This window comes from Sminthopsis crassicaudata, chromosome 3, assembly GCF_048593235.1.
Source record: "Sminthopsis crassicaudata isolate SCR6 chromosome 3, ASM4859323v1, whole genome shotgun sequence".
Classification (NCBI taxonomy): domain Eukaryota; kingdom Metazoa; phylum Chordata; class Mammalia; order Dasyuromorphia; family Dasyuridae; genus Sminthopsis; species Sminthopsis crassicaudata.
Window position 1 is genome coordinate 562,418,221 of NC_133619.1, and position 18,146 is coordinate 562,436,366.

At 34.0% G+C, this 18,146-nt stretch overlaps 1 protein-coding gene across 2 annotated transcripts in view; it reads left to right on the forward strand.

Moving 5' to 3' along the window:
* The window catches only part of LRCH1 (leucine rich repeats and calponin homology domain containing 1), a 213,985-nt gene that overhangs the window by 16,316 nt on the left and 179,523 nt on the right, over window positions 1–18,146 (forward strand). The gene's annotated exons all lie outside the window — the stretch shown is intronic.

An 18,146-nucleotide genomic window follows, 5' to 3' on the forward strand; every position in this document is an offset into this window, starting at 1 on the left:
TATGGGAATTTTCCCCCCCACCTCTTAATTTCCATAAAAGATGGAGGAGAACCTCTTTGTAAAGAACCTTAACACTGTGCTAGATACAGAATTACTCAATAAAAATTTTCATGCATGAGTAATCATTATACACATACTTTTGGAACATATTGCAATTTTCTTTTTCTCCCAAGCACTTGCTTAAATTTTATTGGAAAAGAGGATGGATGGCCAAGCAGCCTGGTAATCTCACATAGCCTTCTTTGTCTTTGGCCTCTCTGGGTTTTACCAGATCCACCTAAAATGTTCTATACTACATGAACCTTTCTTTGAGCTTCTCTTCCCTTGGACCCTCACCATAGTAACTTTGGTTTGTTCAGAACTAACATGATATTTATTTTTTACTGTATTTTCACATTCCATTGAAAAAATAATTATTTGTATAAAATTTCTTTTCTTCTTCAAACTATAAATTATGTGAGGATATGATTTTGTGTCTTGTTTTTTTTTTCTATCTCACAAGATTTTTTTATAAGTAATTATATTTTTAATGTAACAGTGTAAGATTCATACAGTGTGATAAATTTTATAAAGTAGTTATTACTTCAAAACAATTTTCTAATACTTAGAGCTGAATGAATGGAGAAGAGGTAGTAATAAGTCAGAAGCATCCTGATTGGGAAAGTCAGCTTTACTCAACATTTGACAGTTAATTCACAAGGTAGAAAGTGTGTGTGTGTGTGTGTGTGTGTGTGTGTGTGTGTGTGTGTGTGTGTGTGTGTGTGTGTTTTGTCAGAATAGTAATAGATTATGGGGCAACTCCGTGGCACAGTGAATAAAGTGCAATCTGGTATTAGGAAGCTCTGAGTTCAAATTTGGCCTCAAATATTTACTAGCTGTATACTGCTGGGCAAATAGCTTAACCCTCAGTTTCTTCATCTGTAAAATGAGCTAGAAAAAGAAATGGCAAACTACTCCAATATTTTGGCCAAGAAACCCTAAATGGGGTCATAAAGAGTAGACGTGAATGAGAAAATTAAAAGTAGAGTGGGAGGTAGCCATGTTGACAGATTTCTGTGTTGGATAGGGTTCATGGATTAGGTGCTCCATCATTTCCCACCTCCAGGGCACGTAAAAATTGAGAGGTAGTGTTGCTTAATGGAAAGATTACTGGACTTGGAAATCAGAGACTTAATGTAAATTATGATTGTCATTTATCATCTATGTGACCATGGACAAGTTTATTTGTCTCTATTTCTACGTTTGTTAAAATTATGGTAATTATACTTCCTATTCAAAAGGATTGTTATGAGGAAACATGTTTCAAAACTTATGAGACAAGAATGCCATACAAAGAATTTGCAGTAAAACTTGTTTTCACCTGATTATTTCAGAGGCAGAGGTTCTATCAGATTTCATTACTTTTATGGCACTAAAATTTGAGAAGTCATGCTCACTTCTAGCTAGATTCCCATGCACGGAAGTATATTTTAGTAATAGTAAGCCCTTTATACAGCCCTTTATATAACCTAAGATGCCTTAGGGGTTTTTTATGGTGGCAGTAGGATCAACATTGTGGAACAAGTTTTTGGAATTACTAAGTGAAATGACTTTAAAATTTTTGCAATAAATAGTTTAGAAATGTGAATTGGTACTAAGTTCTTTAATAACAGCAATTATAATTTGCATTATTGTTATGTACAAAGCCTCACAAATTGACCAGGAATACTAAAAGTAATTTCTTCCATTTGTATAACCAAAGTAGATGTAAGAGAGGCTCTTTACTCAGAAAGGTATATTTTACTTTAAACCATCATTTAAACTAGTTCTCATTTTCTGTCTCATTGTTCTGAAAAGTAGCACCTTGATACTTTGTAATAATGTATCATATAAAATGAGTAAACATTTTTCTGAAAAGTTTAATAAGACCAAAGAGTTAAAACATTTTTGAAAAGCTAATTAAATTTAGATTCTAAGTATGCTTTTCCACCCTCCCCCTGAAACACTAAGAATTGATTTTAACCAAAGGATATTTTACTTGTGGAAATGATCAAAGTAATTTGCAGAATGAGAATTCTTTGTGTATTCTAACTTGATATACTCAAATTATATGGTATTTATAGAACAAAGAGAATGAAAAATAGTTTGCAATACTGTGATTTCAGAAGTCCTTAATGAAGAATGACAAGGAATTCCAATGATAGTTGTAGAGAGATTAGTATAAATCTCAATTTAAAATGTACTTTCATAATAGATTAGAATGGCAAATCTTAATGAGTTATAAAATTCTAACTTTCTACATCTAAATTAGTGCAGTATGTTTTTAGTGGAGGTTTTGAAGGCAAAAATATCATATTGTATTCCTTTAGAAGTTATTTGTTAAATTTTCATCTAAGCAATATCCTCCAGATTGGTCTTAAACAGTTCATTTGGTCTTTAATATTTCTTTTAAAAGAAATTCTTTTCTTGATTAAATCATTGTCTTTAAAGTTTCACTTCTGGTGAAGTGTTCATAAATTGACGTAGCCCTTTTTTGGCTTCTTAAGATTCAGTTTCACCCAAAAATTCATCATATTTTTAGGATTTGAGTGCAATAAAGTTTGAGAACGCTCTTAATGCATTGAAGGCTTCTCTACAGCCAGTAATTTTAACCAGTTGGGCATCTCCATCCCAACTTGCTATCTCTTTGTGGACAAATCTGATCTCACATTCTACTGTAAGATTGTGAAGTGAAATGCTATATAAATTCTATTCCCCTTGCTTATTGGTCATCTTTGAAGAAAGGCAACCCATTCTTGAATAAACCTTATTGGGTATGTTACAAACACAAAACCACTTCACTTCTATTATATAAAGCTTCTAGACTTCTTCTATCTTATTTTTGCATTTCTAAAATCCTACATAACTGGTTCTTTCAGTAGGAATGCTTAGACATTATCAATTCTAATAAAGATCTGTTTTCTTAATTGTATAGTTTTGCTGAGTGCTGTTCTTTAATATGATCCTTTCCCTCTAGCCTGTTAGTAAGTAGCATTTTCTTTCCTTTCTTGCATTTAGTGTATAATGTGTGATTCAATTAATCAATCAACATTTATTAGGAGTTTTCTGTGTGCTGATACCCTCCCCCAAAAGGCAGAAAACAAGATCTTGCCTTCAGTGAGCTTCTGATCTAATTGGTGAGATAACATGGGAAGTAAACTAGATAGAGAATAAGTCACAGATAATTAAAAGGAGGAAGACAAAGACTTGAGAATGATTGGGGAAGGTTCTCTGTTAGAAGATAGGATTTTAGTTGAGACTTGCCAGGAAATAAACAATAAAAAACAATACATCACTGAACTGAATTTGGCAATCATTTCATTTAATCTGAAACTCAGAATGAAAAAAAAAAAATAGCGTCCAGGGAGCCTCAGACTGAAGCTTTGTTGAAATCACCTGTTGGAAGTTCACAAGTCAACTGTTGAGAATAAAGATAGAGAAGAATTATTGTTCTTTTTGTTATAAAATAATGTCACAGATAATTAAAAGGAGGAAGACAAGGAATTGAGAATGATTGGGGAAGGTTCTCTGTTAGAAGATTGGATTTTAGTTGAGACTTGCCAGGAAAGTTACTAGTTGGAGTGGAGGAAGGAGAGCTTTCCAAGCATGGGGGACACCAAAACTGAGAGATAGAGTAGCTTGTTCCTAGGGCAGCCAGGAGGCCAGTGTCATTGGATCAGAGTATGTGTTGGAGAATAAGGTGTAAGAAGACTGAAAGTTTAGGAGGAGGCTAGGTTATGAAACAGTTTGATTGCCAACAGAGAATTTTCTATTTGATCTTAGAACTGCTGGAATTTATTGAGTATGGAGATGACATTAGATCTACATTTTAGGAAAATTACTTTGGTGTGGATGACAGGAGGGTGGATTGCATTCCACCAGGATTTCTTGATACATGATCTCTCTCTCCTAGATGCTTGCAGTGTTTTTTCTTTGATCTAGATGGAAGCTAAGACAATTTCTGGTATGTTAAATTTGGACTTCAGGAGGAGAATTGATTCTATTTCAGTTTGTCCTCTAGTTCCAGTTGCTCTGGGAATGTTTCTTCTATGCTTTCTTGGAACATGGTATCCAGGATGAATTTTTAAAAATCATGTTTATGGAGGAGCCTAGTGATTCTAACATTATCACTGTATTGTGTTTTTTAGGTTAGTTATTATTATTTTTTTTTACATTCTGTCTGCCAGTTTTTCTCTCTTGGTTTTTGATGTAGCAAATCTTATATTATTGAATTTTTTTGTCCCCTGTCATATTTTTCATAATATATGTTACTTCAATAAGATTTTTCAGCTTTGATTCCATGCTAGTTTTATAGATGCTTTCCCTCAAGATTTGTAATTTGGCTCTTAATGTCTTCTTTTCTTTCATTCAGTTTTGGAGTCCTTGTGGCCAATCTATCCTATTTCTGGTGTTTTATGCCAATCTATCCTATTTCTGGTGTTTTATGCCAATCTATCCTATTTCTGGTGTTTTATTTGTAACTATTGTCAAATTATTGTCTCTCTCTTTGGGGGAGATTTTTTTCCTGGTGTTCTCTTAACTCATATAATATTTATTCAGTGTATTAGTGATTTTCTAATTTTTTTCATCTCTCTAGTAATGGTTATGAAGATCCCTCATTTTTCCTTGACTATTTCTTCTGATCTTCTTATAGTTCTGTTATTACTAGAAATAATCTCAAATCAGTCCCTTAATTCTCTACTTGGGATGGAATTAGAATTCCACTCAAAGCTGTCAGTCCTCAACCTGATCTGACCTGATTGCTGCCTAGAGTTTCATTCTTTCTTCCCCACCCCCAGTTGTCTGCTTCCTTCATCAGTCTCCAAAGAAAGAAAAGAGAAGTGAGTCTAAAAATATGCTCAAGCAGAACTCCTAAGAGAGAAAAAAAAAACTCTCCCAAAGAGAGTCAGTGATTCTTTTAGTTCCTCCCATAGTCTTCCTCATTCTTCTGGTCTGGCCAGGTCACATAAAAGGGTATGCAACAAAAATTATCTCCTCTCTCCTCCTTGAGCCCAAACTAATTTGTCTATAAAAAACACTACATCACTGAACTGAATTTGGCAATTGCTTCATTCAACTTGGAACTCAGAATGCAAAAAAACCAAAACCAAAACCAAAAAACTGAAGCTTTGTTGAAATCACCTGTTGGAAGTTCACAAGTCAACTGTTGAGAATAAAGATAGAGAAGAATTGTTGTTCTTTTTGTTATAAACTAACAAGATTATCAACAATGGTCCATGAAACACTCATGGCACCAACAGAGGGAGACCAAAAAATAAGGGAAGCATAGGAGAAAAAGGAGAAAGGGAACTAGGCAGTAGATAGAGTTGTTGGAATCGGGAAGATGAGTTTAAATCTTTCTTCACACCCTTAGCTATGTGATCCTGGAAAAATAACTTAATTTCTATGTACTTTAGTTTTGTCATCTATAAAGTGAAGATATATATATATATATAGTCTACCTTTCAAGGTTGTCGTAAAGATAAATAAGTAAGGGTGTTTTTAAATTTTAAATTGATATACAAATGCTAGTTGTTAGTAGAAAGAAGAAAAGGAGACAGAAAAAAAAAAATAAAGTATGTCTTTGTGAATTGCCTCAGATGCCACTTGTTACTGTGGGTGCTTTCTGACTGGTCTATTTTCTCCAAGATTGGCTTTTGGAAGGCTGAGTTTCTGACAAGTTGGAAATGAGGGAGAAAAACAGGATAGTCTTTATATGAACTTTTAAGAATTGAAATTCACATGGACAAATGGTGTAGATTCCTAGATGATGTTGGATACATTAGGTGCAGAGAGGAAGCCTTAACTTCAAATCTCCTGCCTGTTGTTGGTTTTCAAAAATCAAAAACATGCTCTAGCCATGTGTGTTTAATTTTGGGAAGCAGTAAGGATGTATGCTTTGTTAGAGCCACATAGTAAAAGTCTATAATATGATGCTGTGCTTCCCATTCTCAGAGCTTTCAATCCAAGCACTGGCTTAGTTTCCATAACTGTTTGAGGGCACGGGTACCAACTTATGTAAACATTTTTGCTTTTAGAGCTTCTCAGAGACAAAGAGATGACACATTAATAGCAGCTGGAACGTTTCATTAAAATTCAGAGGAAAAATATGAAGGCTGAGCTCAGTAACGTACAGATAGTAAAAATCTTTGTCTATTCTGGACTGGATAACAATAAGATATTATCTAAATGAGCTTCTGAACTCACAAGGACCAGTGTTGCAGCAGGAGGCACTGTATTTTTTTCATCAAAACTCCCAGCTCATCTACACCCCCACCCATCAACTCTCCTCCTGCCCTATTCCCTATCCCCCAAATAATCTTGGTACTTTGGACTTCTTAAATAGAATGGAGTTATTATTGGCTTCGGGCCCAAGGACTAAAACCAGCTCCTGGAGTCTTTAGCTGTAGCTTCAGGGCTGTTGAGTGGTCCTCTGAACTAGGGAAAACTGCCTGCCCGGTATGACATTGGAAACATTTGATTTATGCAGTCAGATTCTAAAATTGTGGGACTTTGAACAGGGTTTTGCTATTTTTCCAAAGCTTACATGCCAAGAGAGAGAACTGGGACATATATTCTATGAGAACATGCTATAACAGAGATTCAATACTTTCTTTTTCTTTAGTATTAAATCCCAGACTTCAGCACCTCATGTTTGGAGAGAAACTAATTTTAAGGATTTGTCCTTAGACTCCAGTTCTAAACAAAACAAAACCAGCATCATTTCATTCAGTTTTTCAATGGGAATACTTTTCATATGTCTAAGGCCTTCCCATGGAAACGGATGGAATGTGAACTTTTTTTATGACTTGGATTCATAGGTGATAGATCAAAGATCCATATGTGAGTAATCAAGAGATTTGGTAATTTTCTCAATTTGATAGTATTAAGCAGGAATTTCATCTAACTGGAAGGTGGTGTTTAGCTTATTAGAGTTTTGTGACTTTAAATACAATTATTAGATGGATTAGCAAGGCCTTTATTGGATTTTCTTTTGTGTAGATCTGACTTTTCAAATATAGTTAGTTGGAGACTAATGAAAAGATTAGCAATTCTTTTTTTTTTTTTTTTTTTTTTTTAAAGAAAACTTTTTGCAAAGAGAGGGAGGAAGGAAAGAAAATGTATTCAGTGAAATTTCTTTAGGCATGATATAATCAATAATAGCATGGTACAAAGGTCCCTATGAGAGCCCGTACCCATTCACATTATCTTCCTCTATCTCTACCTTGGTCTTGACAGTTTAAAAATAGTTTAATAAGCTTTTGTATTGATGCTTATCATATTGTTTATGATACACTTGGGAATTTGAAAATGATTTATGTCCTTATCTAAGTAGTAGTCAAAGTTTTTTTTTTTTTTTTTAAATAAAAAATTTCACAATCATCAATGTTTCCTCTTCCTGGGAAATTTAAATCATCTAACTGTAATGAGTTAGGCCCTAAGAATATCACAGGTGGCACAGAGTTAGCTTTGGAGAAAGATTTAGGTTAACTTGTGAGGCACTTTTGAAGTGCCTATTTGAAAGATACATGTAAAAAATGACTGCACTATTATGGAGTATAAGCTTCCTGGTAAACTGAGATATGCATATAGCCTTAGAAGTAATTTGGCATGAATATTTAGTTTGAGTTTCCAATAAGAGGATTATTTTATGTCTGCACCTTCTTTCCATTGCATTAAAGTTTTACCCTTTACAAACTGTATATGATTATTTGTCTCTGAATGAATGGTGAAAACTAATGATAGTCATTGACCTAGAAATATTTTTGTCTCTTGTTTTGATCAGGTTTATGGTTTGAGGATAGCCAATATCAAATACTCTAGTAGTCTTAAAAGGAATTTTCTCACATTTTCCTATTCCTTTTGGAATTTTCCCTTATATCCTAGAATATTTTGGCCATCAAAGGGGGAAAGAGTCAACCAAATTTTAATTTTCATTCAACCAAAAAGAAGAAAAGGAAACAAAATCTCTCTTTGGGGAATGTCAGTTCCTTGAGTAGCATGAATATTTCTTTCTGTATCTGATTGTTTTAGACAGAGAGTAGGTTGTGAATTAGTGATGCTTATTTTTTGATAGGGTTAAATTCATTTTAAGTCAGAATTTTAGGATCTCGAGTAATATGAAATGGCCCTTTGAATATTCTTAACCAAATGAAATTGAATTGATGAACATTTGCCTACTAGAAAAACTATGCTACTGTCATTTGAAAGACTTTTCCAATCTGTTTTGTAGGATAATGGAAAAGTTTAAATGAATAAAATTACATGCAGCAACTAGTACATTGTAGGTGCTTAATAAATGTGCATTTTGGCTGATGATTGTAGCCTTTTAGTCTCAGTAGACAGGTTCTCTGGGAACAAAATTCCTTTTCAGGAAGTCGACCTTAGTGTATTGGGAGTAATCTGAAGTTCTTCCGTTCTGGTTTATTTGCCATAATGGTCAAAGAAGAGGGGATAGTATCTCATAGATACAGACTAGTGTGCTGGCTGAAGGAAGAGCCATAACTTTGGACACTGTCTTGTGAGACCTCTGTGTCATTGCAACACAACTCCATGAACTAGAAAAATGGAAGTTCACTTGTGTTTCTTTTGAGCTACTTCAGTTGTACTTTGCTCATAAAGCACAACATTTTCTCAGATGAGGGCACGCCATGCTGGGCAGTCCTGTGGCAGTGTCTCCAATGGCATACAACCAATGGCAGAGTTCTTCATAGTTCTTGCTTTTTCTAACTAGCATGTCAATACTTGCTCTGTGTAATGTCTGTTTTTTTGGAAAAAATAGTCTCTTATGAAAAAGAACGTCTGGCATTTGAACTATGGGGCCAGTCCATCAGAGTTGTATTCTCTGCACTAGAGTTGGAATGCTTGGCAGTTTAGTTGAGAAAGGTCCTCAGTGTCTGGTACCTCATCCTTCCAGGTGATCTTCAGAATCTTCCTAAAACAATATAAATGGAAGAAATTCAGTTTCCTGGTATACTGTCCAGGTTTCATAGGTAAATAACAATGAGATATACCACACAGTGGTATATGTCTGCTCTGTGTTGTAAGCCTGCCTTACCTGGAAGTGGAAAAGAAGAAAAATCATGAATTTTCTGCCCTAAAACATGTTCTATCTCTTTTTCTTTTTTTGCTGATGCAATTGGGGTTAAGTGACTTGCCCAAGATCACAGCTAAGAAGTGTTAAGTGTCTGGGGTCAGATTTGAACTCAGATCCTCCTGATTTCAGGGCTGGTGCTTTATCCACTGTGCCACCTAGCTGCCCACCCCCAAACACTTTCTTATGCTTCTTATATTCATATACATACAACATACACACAGAAATTTTAAATGTAATCTTAACAAATGGTCAAATAAGCAAAATAAATAATACACTCCAAACTATTCAGGACATCCCCAAAATTTTTGTGTAGATTGTTTTAAGCCTTTAAAATAGCAATAAGACTTGTATTCAAATAAATATGTCTTTTATTTTAGTAAAAAGAAATTACGTATGTCAACAAATATACACTTACACATATATATTAACATTAGGGATACAAAAAGAGGGAAAAAATAAGACTCTGCCCTAAAGGGGATTGTAATCTAATGGATATACAAATATATCATTATTGTTGGAAAGAGAGTCTATTTTTTTATTTTTTTCATCATTTGCAAAACTGGTGCTCTTGAGTATTTTGGTATAAGGAGATGGTATTTTTCTTCCTAGAATATAATGCGATCATGGAATTAAAATTTATGGCCAGTTCTGTAATTATTATTGTACACTGTTGGATTTCTCTCCAAAGGGATTACTTCAATTTAGAACTCTGAAAATAGTGTTATACCTGATTATTTCCTTATCTGCTTGCCAACATTAAATTTTATTTGTTTTAAACTATACCTGTTAAGTAGATGGGCATAATATTGTTCAAGTATGTATTTCTTTGATTATTAGAGTTTGAATTTTAAAGTGATGATTAATAATTTTTATTTACTTCTTTGAGAATTAACCATTACAATTTTTAGCATTGTTCTTTTGAGTAATATATATTACTTTTGGAATGTGTATCTATTCCTAATGAAGTCTGGATGTCAGATTTTTAATGAAAAGTTTTAGTGTAGTAAATTGATCTTTGTAGAAAAATTTTTCTCCCAACTTTTTTTTTTAAATTTTGAGCTTATTGCTTTTTGTTATATAAAAGGCTTTACTTTTAATTACATCCTTATATTTTGTCTTCAATAATTTCTCTTATAAGTTATTAGAGAATTTTCCACTTATGATAATTGAGATAATTTTCTCATTCCTTTATCCTTCTAAAATTTTATGTTTTCTGTGTTATTTCTACCTGTAGTAATTAAGCTTTAACAGAAATTATGTCTTTGGAGCTTTTTGTCAATAGGAATTCTTTTAGTGTATGGTCTCATTGAATGAATCCTGGACTATAGATCTGTAAACAGGGATTCTATTCTTGATTTTGCTATAAATTTGTTGTAAGACTTTAGGACAGCCACTTCTCTACTGTCCAGTTTTTCCATTTGAAAAATTAAGGATTTAGGCTAGATAATCCTTATCCTTGTATGATCTGTTATTCTTTGATGCATTAAATAAATTGGAGATTAATTTTTGCAGTGGTATGTTTCCATCCTATGAGATTGTATTTTAAATGTTTGAGATTTCAAAGATAGAGTTCAACTTAATGTCTTTTGAGGATTACCAGTTTAAACTACATCTCATTTCCATTTTACTGTATTTTATTCTCTGGAGGCCAAGACACTAGTTAATAATCCTGACATAATATGTAATTGGGATGTTAAAATTGTAGGGTACCAGTTATATTTGTAAGGAATGAGTGATACAATGAGCTTTTATTCCTTTTACTTTGGTTATTACATAGCACATCTATCTGGTAATGGGCTCTTATGCTTAGTAAAATGTAGATGAGCTTGGGGTGGGGGTGGAGAGTTAAACTTCCTTGTCTAGGTAGCTCTTGAAATGGAGAGACATTATTATCAACCAGTGTGTACCTTAATAACGGAACAAAGGTTCTGCCCTCTTAGTGTTTATGAAATTAAGACTGGTCCTTGGAGAATCTGTGGCAGATTATTCACTACTTGCTGTTTATAGAAACAGGATGTTTTGGTTTTGATGAGGAGTGGATTTCTTGGGAACACATTTTTGAGAAACATAAGGTTTGCCTGTCTCCACCCTTAGTGGAATGCTGTTGACATCAGTTTTATTTTACTTTTTTTCCAAAATATACATGGGCAATGTCCTTTAGTTTAAGAAATGTGATGCAAGTTGTGAAAGCAATAAGAAATGGGACTTTTCTCTCCGAGCCTGTTATTTCATCAAGCTATTGATCTTAGTATCTTTGAATTTTATGGTGTCCCTATTAAATAGATAACATTTCCTTCTCTATTTGGAAGTCTAAATACAATAAGGACTTGGGAGGTGTTTCATAACTCTCAGTTTCTAAAAAGTTTTATCATAAAACATGAGGAAGATAGGATTTTCTACTAGCCTCTTTTAGAGCCCATGTGATTTTTTTTTTCCTGTGGAGCACTGGGGCAAAGAATTGCTATTATACACAGAATATACTTGGCATATACTTAGTATACTAGAAAAAAATTGGATGTGGAATTAGAAGGCCCTGATTCAAATTTAATCTTAGTCACTTAGCATCTTAGAATGTAAAAGTTGGAAAATATTTGGAATGATCTTCTATTTCACAGATAAGACACCTGAAGACCCAAAAAGTTAAATAACTAGGTCCCATAAGCAATAAGTAATATAAACATGTTGTATGACCAATGTTCAGGCAAAAACTTCCCTGAGATTTCAATATTGTCATCTATAAAATCATATGAATCCTGTAAAATATGTTAAGATCTTTATGGTCCTTAAAACAAAGTATGTGAACTGTTATTATTAGATGAAATAGAAACACAATGTTATATCAACAGCTTTCAGCCAGAGCTTTTACATTCAACATATTTTTTATTTTGTCAGCTAAGAAATAACAAATTAATGGGAGACAGAAAGGAAATGGAGACAGAGTAGAAAATATGTTTTTGAATGTTTTGATAGAATAAAGTACTAATGAAAGATATTTAATAAGTAATCATAGAAAAATCTTATATTATGTTGTCTTTTTTGCCACTTCTCCTTTTCAAGTCTTTCTCTTTTTATCTTTTAATTCAAATATCTTGTATTTTGATTTTCCTTATTTTGGTCTACTTTTCCTACTTCCTTCTTTTGCAGACTTTATTTCACGGTATTTGCCCATTTCCCATAGCCAGCTTTTAAAATTGCTTTTCTCATTCCCTAGTTTTTAAGCTTTTTCCTAGGCTGCTTTTTTCTTACAGCCCAGGCTTGGTAACTGTGTTGAGCTAGCTGTCCTCTTATTTTGAAGCTCTTCCTTCTCAGAGATGAAAATGGGGATATTTTCTGCCTGTGTTGATTTAGCAGAGCGTTTAAGGATTTACAATTTAGATGCCATGCTTATCCACAGTGAGTATACATTCAACTTCAAGGTTTAAGGGAGAGATATCAATTTCCAGAGATGGAAAAGTCCAGTAGCTGGACTTAGGTAGCAAATTTCAATAAGAGGTCGTCATTCAGAATAATCTCTAAGATAACATCAGATAAGGGAATTATGTTGGAATAAGCAGCTTTTTGCTTTTAAAAAGTATTTAAGCTTCTGGGAGAAAAGGATGATTAGAAGTGGTAAGGTGGCTTGATTGGAATCTAGGAGAAGTCAGTTTGGCAGTATCCCTTCTGGGTTTTATAATTAAAACTGTGGTAAATTTCAACTCTTTTTAGCAGTATTTTTTATTATTAGAATGGTAGAGATACTGGATAAAAGCCATCTTGTCTAAAAGCTAAATTTCAGATAATAATATATGTTGAGAAGAAAACTCAGATAAGTAAGTCAGCTCTGAAAGTAACATGTTGAATTTATTAATTTTTCAAAAAAAGCAATGAAATCACAAAATCAGTTAAAAAACAAACTACCTGTGTTATAAAGTGCCATATAAAATATAGCAAGATACTAAATGTCTAAACAAGCATATAGTAAACATTTACCATGTTCCAAGCACTATGCTAAGTGCTGGGGTATAAATAAAGGAAAGAAAGAAAAGAAATAGTCTCTTTTCTCACTAAGCATGTAAGAGTGATTATAATACTATTTATCCTGAAAGAAGAAAAAGTTTAATATTCTTATTATGAAAATATCATTACATATCCATTTTGTGATATGGTCAATGTATGGATTTATTTTGCTTACCTATACTTGTTTGTTATAAGGCTTGTGTTATTTTTTCCAAAGAGGGTAGGAAGAGGGGAAACAAGCCACAATTTTGCAAAGAAGAAAAAAGAAAAGAAAAACAAGGAAGAGGAGGAAGAAGAAGAGGAAGAAGGGGAGGAGGAGATATCCTATATTGATTCCTGGGGAGTGGGCTCAAATTTAATGTAGTTTCTCTTTAACTTTGATTCTATCATGTTAACCTCCAATTATAGCATCACTGCTTGTCTCAGTGCTATTGTCTCTTGAAAATTACTCCTCCTTTGTGTTTAATGACATTTTTGTAGTTACAACATATCACTTGAAAGGGAATAGTGTTCACTTTGAAGTTATAAGAATGAAACTGATAGAATTCATGTTTTGTTTACTATTAATTGAGGAAGTGTTTTTGGAACTGCATTGATTTTAGCTCCTACTTTTAAAAAATATTTGAAAAAAAAGTAAGAAAAAAGAAAAGTAGAAAAGAAATACAAAACAAAATGAAACAAAACAAAAGAGAGCACTGTCACACGCCACAAGAATCAGGGAGGATTCAAAATATATAACAACACATTTCTAGATCAAGAGAGTGTGTGTATATATATATATATATGAAATTATATTAATGAAGTCCATTTTTTCTTTACTTCCTAGCCTCTCTTTTCCATCAAAAAAAAAAAAAAAAACCAAAAACCTAAACCCAAAACCAACAGTGAAGGAGAAGAGGGGCATGATGCTTAACTTTTTTCTGTTTGTAACATTAGGGTCTACTATGAAAATAGAATAATATCAGTAGAGAGAACAAAAGGTATTGGAACCCTAGACACAGGGAATCATATAATAAATTGTTAAATATGAAATGAGGAAGGGAAAATAAAGAAATAAGAACTGAGAGGTTTTCTAAAACATCATAAATTCCATTTTGCTTTGAAAAATATCTTTGGTTTCATTGACATCATTTTTGGACCCCATTTGCTAGACCTATTTCTAATATGCTTCCGTTTATGGCATATATTTTGCATGTTTTTTGATGCAAAGGAATATGGATATTCTATTTGAAGTTAGTGTTCTCCAAATTTCCTTTCAACATTTAGCTCACCAACTCAGAATAGTTTAGTGTTCTAAATGCCTCATTATTGTAATGTAAATTTGATTAGCTAGATGTTAAAATGAAAGCTAAGAACCTTGTTTCTTTGTACAATGAAATGATAAATTTAATCACAATATTAAGGAATTATTTACATCTACAAGAATATTCTATAAATATTTTTGGTTTATTTCTGTGTGAAGTTGCTTTATTTGTTACCCAAATCAGACTTTCATTGTTTGCTGTTCTGTGTAAGTGTCTAGTGCTAGAGTTTTCTCTTCTTAGTACTATCAGAATTCTCTGTGATCACTCTTGCCTGACTTAAAAAAATGTTATAGCACTTTCCCCTGGGCATTTTAAGTACTTTGTAAATATCTCACAATCCTTTTGATAGCTCTAATTGGAGAACAAACTTTTTGGGGAATCCACTTCTTTCAAATTAATGTTAATAAAGGAGGTGCCATCTTACTGACTCAACGTTCTTTTGGCTACAGTGTAGGGAAAAAAGGAGAGGAATCATGAAAATGATAGAAAAGGCATAAGCAACATGTTAGCATGAAATGAGGAGGAAAGAGCAGAATCAAGGCAAAGAATAAGAAAACACATGGTGGCGGATATTGATAAGGTGAAAGCAAATTAGGCTATGTTTCCTCTTGTTCTGGTGCTGGACTCCTTTGCAGAAAAAGATGGTATGTGATTTGTTTTGATGCATCTTATCCTGTGTCTCATTTACGTCTAGTAGCAGCCCTAAATGTCTTGTGAGAGACTATTGACTCCCATTATACTTACCTCACAAAGGATTTGACACAAGAGATTCTTAACTCATCATAGTTATTTAAAAATGGATCAAAAATTTTTGAATATATTTATAGTTTGTTATTACAAGTTACTCAGTGACTTGATGCATATTCTTTGATTGTTCCTTAGTCTTTCCTGCAGGCTTAGCATCTCTATCATGTTCCACTTATGTAAGTATTATCCAGGTTCTTTCTGTCCTAGGCCCACTGCTTTTCTCCCCTTGTACTCTCTTGATAACTTGGTTAGTTCCCATAGTTTTAATTATCTTCTTTATACAGATGACTCTGAAGTATCTTATATGTAGTGCACGTGTGTGCACGTGTGTGTGTGTACACACACATATAAATGTAGAAATAAGTAGATATTAAAAGACAAATTGTTTTGCATTATTATGCCAACCTATTGGATTAATTTTTCTTAGACTGAATAGGATATTATAATTTCATTAATTCTTATTTCATTGGGGCAGCTAGGTGGCGCAGTGGATAGAGCACCAGCCCTGAATTCAGGAGGACCCGAGTTCAAATCTAGTCTCAGACACTTAACACTTCCTAGCTGTGTGACCCTGGGCAAGTCACTTAACCCCAGCCTCAAAAAAAAAAATTCTTATTTCATTTCTGTGAGTTCCAAAAATATTTGTATCTTTTAACAAATAAGCAGGTACAGCAGATTAATATTCCCTTTTCCAGCATCCATAACTGGTTGTTAGCAAATTAAGGAATGAAATAAAAAGTACTAAGTCATAGTCCAAGCTTTCTTCCCCGAGCCATGCTTCTTAACTAGGAGATCTTTAGAACCAAAGGGAAGAAAGAGATGCTTGTTTGCTTAGATCAAGAGATCTTACTGATTTTTGTATCATGGTTCCCTTTGGCAGTCTGATGAACCTTATGGACCCCTTCTCAGAATAATGTTTTTAAAATAATTTAAGGAATGTTAAATTTCAGATATAAGTTAATGAAAATAAAGATAACTTTTTTTCCCCCTCAAAGATAACAGACTCAATGGTAGGATTACCAAGAGTAATGCTTATAGTTACTAGTCATGAAATTTTGAGGAAACTTTCTTTAGTTTTTATCTTTGGCTGTGTTTTAGTATATATATTTCCCCTGATTTTCTTATTAAATTATAAATTCCTAGACACCTGAGCCTGCCAATTGTTTCATTTTTATCTCCTTAGAGTGCCTAGTTCTCCATATTGTGGTCCTGGTTGACTGGCTGGAAAATGATGAGGTTTTAGAGGAAGTGTTTTCAGAAATATGAATAATGTTTTGGAAGATATTATGAAAATATTAATCCAATTTTTAGAAGAAGATTTAGTGGAATCTTTTAGCTTCCCTAACAATTTTATTGCTTCTTCAGTAAATCTCTGGAAAGATAGAATTGGAGGAAATGATCCAGCAGGAAGACTGAAATAGGGGCATAGTTTGAGTTTGGAAGGTACCACTATAGAAACTGGTCTTAGGACAGGCTGAGGGATAAGTTTATCTGGAGCATTTTATCCATATTCAGTTTCAGTGCTAGTGTTGGATTGGGAGTGGAGTAAGAAGGTTGCAGGAACAGACAGAAGCTTAGAAAAGTTTAGATCCTGCAAAGTGACAATATCTGAACTCCTAGATCTCATATTCTGCTGTTGTCATCTTCTTGTCCTCCTCTTTCTCTACCTCCTCCTCCTCCTCCTCCTCCTCCTCCTCCTCCTCCTCCTCCTCCTCCTCCTCCTCCTCCTCCTCCTCCTCCTCCTCCTCCTCCTCCTCCTCCTCCTCCTCCTCCATCTCCTCTTCCTCCTTCTTCTTCCTAAAGCTGCTACCAGGAAAGGAATAACCAAGTTTTTACAGTGTTAATTGAAACAGCTATGGGTCAATGCCATGGTATTCAACTCTCATTTCACTGGTAGCCAGGATGTTTGTGATCAGATATTGACTTCCTATAGACTTATGACAGCTCAGCTGGGAATTATAGAGAAATGAATGAAAGCCCCAGCTGGGTTTCCAGATTAGGGGATTGGAACAGGGATAGAATGGACAGGATATGATCATTTGAGATACCTGTGGCTAATTCACTGATACTATTATTGCTTATGTTTGTGTTACAATCTTGGGTAAATGCTTTTATGTAGTAATGATACTGAGGCAACATAGTATAGTAGGAGGAATCCTGGATTTGTAGTCAGAGGGATCTGGGTTCTAAGTTTGCCGCTGCCAGTTAGCAGCTTGTGAGACTGAACAATTCATTTAGCAATCTCTTTGGGCCCCAATGTCTCATGTATACCATTAGGTATATTAGACTAGATGAATTCTGAACTCCCTTACTTAACTGTTCCTTGAACAAGACAATCTATCTCCAATTTCTGGACATTTTCATTGGCTTCCCCTGTGCCTAAAAAGGTTTCCATATTCATCTTCTACTCCTGGAATCCCTGCATTCTATTCTCACTAAAAAGAAACCATTCAAATCTAATATAGGACCTACTTGTGAAGTATTACAGCAATAGTCAGAATCACCTGAAATGAAGAAAAGTAGAGGAGGCTGATGGAAGATCTCAAGGAATCTATATTTCTTGGCCTGAAGTCACAGAATCTTGAGGTCATGGTGATGGAATGTTTGCCATGAAGGGCATTTTGACAACTTGGAGAATGCACAACAAGCCTGTGTCCACTACCTCAATTCCTACCCACAAGAGGAAGAGAAGCCCTTGGGAGTTTTGCTTTGTGTGAAAAGGCAGCTTTAGCACTTGGCCGTCAGAGGAGAAGCAAAGGAAGAAGAGATGGGTAGTTTCAGACTGTCTTAGATGGTCCATTTGTTTTTGGATGAAAGCTACCGATAAGGATACTTAGACTGGACTGGTTTTGTGGTAGACCTAGAGCAGATTGTTCTTTAATTGATTTTATTTTAATTTTTTATATAAAAGTAAAAATTGGGAAGTAAAATGATTTTAAGCAGTGAAATCAGTCTCCTCAGTTCATCTTAGCATAAGAATGGCC